The sequence below is a fragment of the Saccopteryx leptura genome, chromosome 1 (genome assembly GCF_036850995.1).
Source record: "Saccopteryx leptura isolate mSacLep1 chromosome 1, mSacLep1_pri_phased_curated, whole genome shotgun sequence".
Taxonomy (NCBI): Eukaryota; Metazoa; Chordata; class Mammalia; order Chiroptera; family Emballonuridae; genus Saccopteryx; species Saccopteryx leptura.
Window position 1 is genome coordinate 92,002,736 of NC_089503.1, and position 2,829 is coordinate 92,005,564.

General features: G+C 37.7%; 1 pseudogene; it reads right to left on the reverse strand.

Annotated features, from left to right (window-relative positions):
- Window positions 1-1,076: 1,076 nt before the first annotated feature.
- Window positions 1,077-1,173, reverse strand: LOC136390259 (U6 spliceosomal RNA; annotated as a pseudogene).
- Window positions 1,174-2,829: the final 1,656 nt, after the last annotated feature.

A 2,829-nucleotide genomic window follows, 5' to 3' on the forward strand; every position in this document is an offset into this window, starting at 1 on the left:
CATTCTTGGTTGCCATGTTTTCTATGTTCCTATTTATAACTTTCCATGATTTCTGTACCATAAGTATAAATCTCCCTGAGGTGCTTACACATATTGAATAATGTGTCCATTCATCCTTTTTTTGAGTCATTTTTTCTGGAGCCTTTCTTTCTCCTGGTACAATCTGGATAGGCGGTTTCCAGAACTGTGGCGACCCTGCTATCCTTGGTCATCTCTTTACCACCTTCTCGGATATTCTCTTTCATTCTCTCGAGTATTAGATCTAGTATCTTTCTCTCTTGATTTTTTTTTTTTAGTAGCTACTGGAGAACGTGTGGAGCTAAAAATATAATGAATTTTTATGATATAAAATATTTGTATTCTAGCCTCAACTTTGATTATTTGGGCTATATGTAGAATCTGTTGAAATTATATTTCTTCACAATTTTTACAGCATTGCACAATATTATTTCAGTTTCCACCTGTTCTACTATAAATTTGATGGTGTTCTAATTCTAGATACTCTTCTTTTTCCTTGTTCCTTCTTTCACTCTCATGTATATTTGTATCTGTTTAAGACCTTAGGGTCATCTCTTTGTCCATGGTGTTCTCAACTTTCATGATGTGTGCCCTTTCTTATTGATTTTTGCTAGATACTTGATGGGCACTTTCAGGCTGAAAGTGCTAGAAATTTTTTATTTCTTATTTTGATAATGTGCTCCCTTCAGTAGCTATGTTCTATCTTTCTGAAATTCTTATTTTCAATTTTAGAATCTATAAAATTCATCTAATATTTTTCCAATTTTTTTTCCTTTTCCATCTTGTCTTTTTGTTATTGTTCTACTTTCTTGGGGATTTCTCCATGATATCGCTTCAAAGGAAAGAGTTTGTGATAAATATGTGTGTGTTGTGTACCTAGAACTTAAATGCATAAATTGTAAACATTTTCCAACAGAATGCCTCTCTAAATTCTCTAAATCTGCAACTCAACATTTATAATTCAGTTTCACCTTCAGTAAAGGTTTGTTAGGACTCCATCATATTGTATTGCTCACAGAGTAGCCAAACACTTAAGATTTTTATGTTTTGTTTTGTTTTAAAATATGGAACGCTTTCAAATTTGTGTGTCGTCCTCATGCAGGGGCCATGCTAATCTTCTCTGTATCATTCCAATTTTAGTGCTGAAGCAAGCACTTAAGGTTTTTATGTTAAAATCAAAACCAGGGCCCTGGCGGGTTGGCTCAGCGGTAGAGCGTCGGCCTGGTGTGTAGGAGTCCCGGGTTTGATTCCCGGCCAGGGCACACAGGAGAAGCGCCCATTTGCTTCTCCACCCCTCCCCCTCTCCTTCCTCTCTGTCTCTCTCTTCCCCTCCCGCAGCCAAGGCTCCATTGGAGCAAAGATGGCCCGGGCACTGGGAATGGCTCTGTGGCCACTGCCTCAGGCGCTAGAATGGCTCTGGACACAACAGAGCGACGCCCCAGAGGGGCAAAGCATCGCCCCTGGTGGGCGTGCCGGGTGGATCCCGGTCGGGCGCATGCGGGAGTCTGTCTGACTGCCTCCCCGTTTCCAGCTTCGGAAAAAATGAAAAAAAAAATAAATAAATAAATAAAAAATAAAATAAAATCAAAACCAGGATACAAACTTATAAATGGAAGGCTAAAACTATTGAAGTTCCTGGTTACATTGCATATTATTTAACATGACTCAACTGGATAATTTATTAAGAAAATTTAAATGACCCTTTGCATTATGTTCTCAAAAAACCCATTGTCTGAAGGGCCACCTTGTTTCACAGATTTGGAAGTAAATATAGCCTTTGATTTGCTTTTCATTTGGATTCCTTCTTCAACTCCAACTACCCAGACCACCAAACAGCATAATACAGTTGCTACTACTCCCTTATTAAGACTCACCTCTCCCTAAGTAATTGTAGGTTGACAATGATCACTGTCAGATGACAGATCTGCAGCTTGCCAGAGGCCTTTTCTCAATGCTTTTACCGCCTTTGCAAGAGCACATTGGAGGAGTGATGCAGGCATTCCAGTGGTTCCAGGACTGAGGGTCTACAACCTACTGTGAGTTCTTGGCTTCACCCTGGAAGGAATTCAAATATAAGCCAGTATATGGTTTAAAGTGATGGTGAAAAAAATAAAATAAAATAAAAAATAAAGTGATGGTGAGTTCATCAGTGAAGCAGTAAGACAGAGAGTGGGCTACTGCACAGATAGAGCAGCCCCCATAGCAGAATTTGCTTCTTTTATTGGGATTCGTTTAACTGGGGTGGGCGGGAGTATGGTATTCACTAACAACGAAGAATATTCAGGATCTTCCAGGGAAAGTGGTCGAGTTTCCTCAAAGGAGCTCAGTTGGCCATTTTATATACATATATGGGCTTTGCTTTTCCAGTTGTGACAGAGCAGAGTGTATGGTTTCACAAGCTGATGTGTTCAGTTGTGAGATTCAAATAGTTTAACATCTGGTACTCTGCCCTAATGACCGTTTTAAGTATAAAAAAATAATATACCAAAAGGTAGTTAAAAAAAAAAAGGTAGTTTATTATTTCATGCATTTAGTACTTAAGTAAGAACAATAAAAAAGGTACACAGAACCAGATTATAAGAAAGAGTTTTAAAATATTAATGAAAAAATATGAAATAATACCTGACAAAAAAAAAAGAATAAAACTGTTATTTAAGATATTTCCATATTGCTTCTTGATTGGTGTCCTTACTTGCCATTTTTTTTCACCTATGGATAAAATGAACATTACTATGGGTGCTTAGAATACGCTGCTGTGCAAATGAACATTAAGAAAGAGTAAAGAATGTAAATTTGTGATTTTCGCATTGG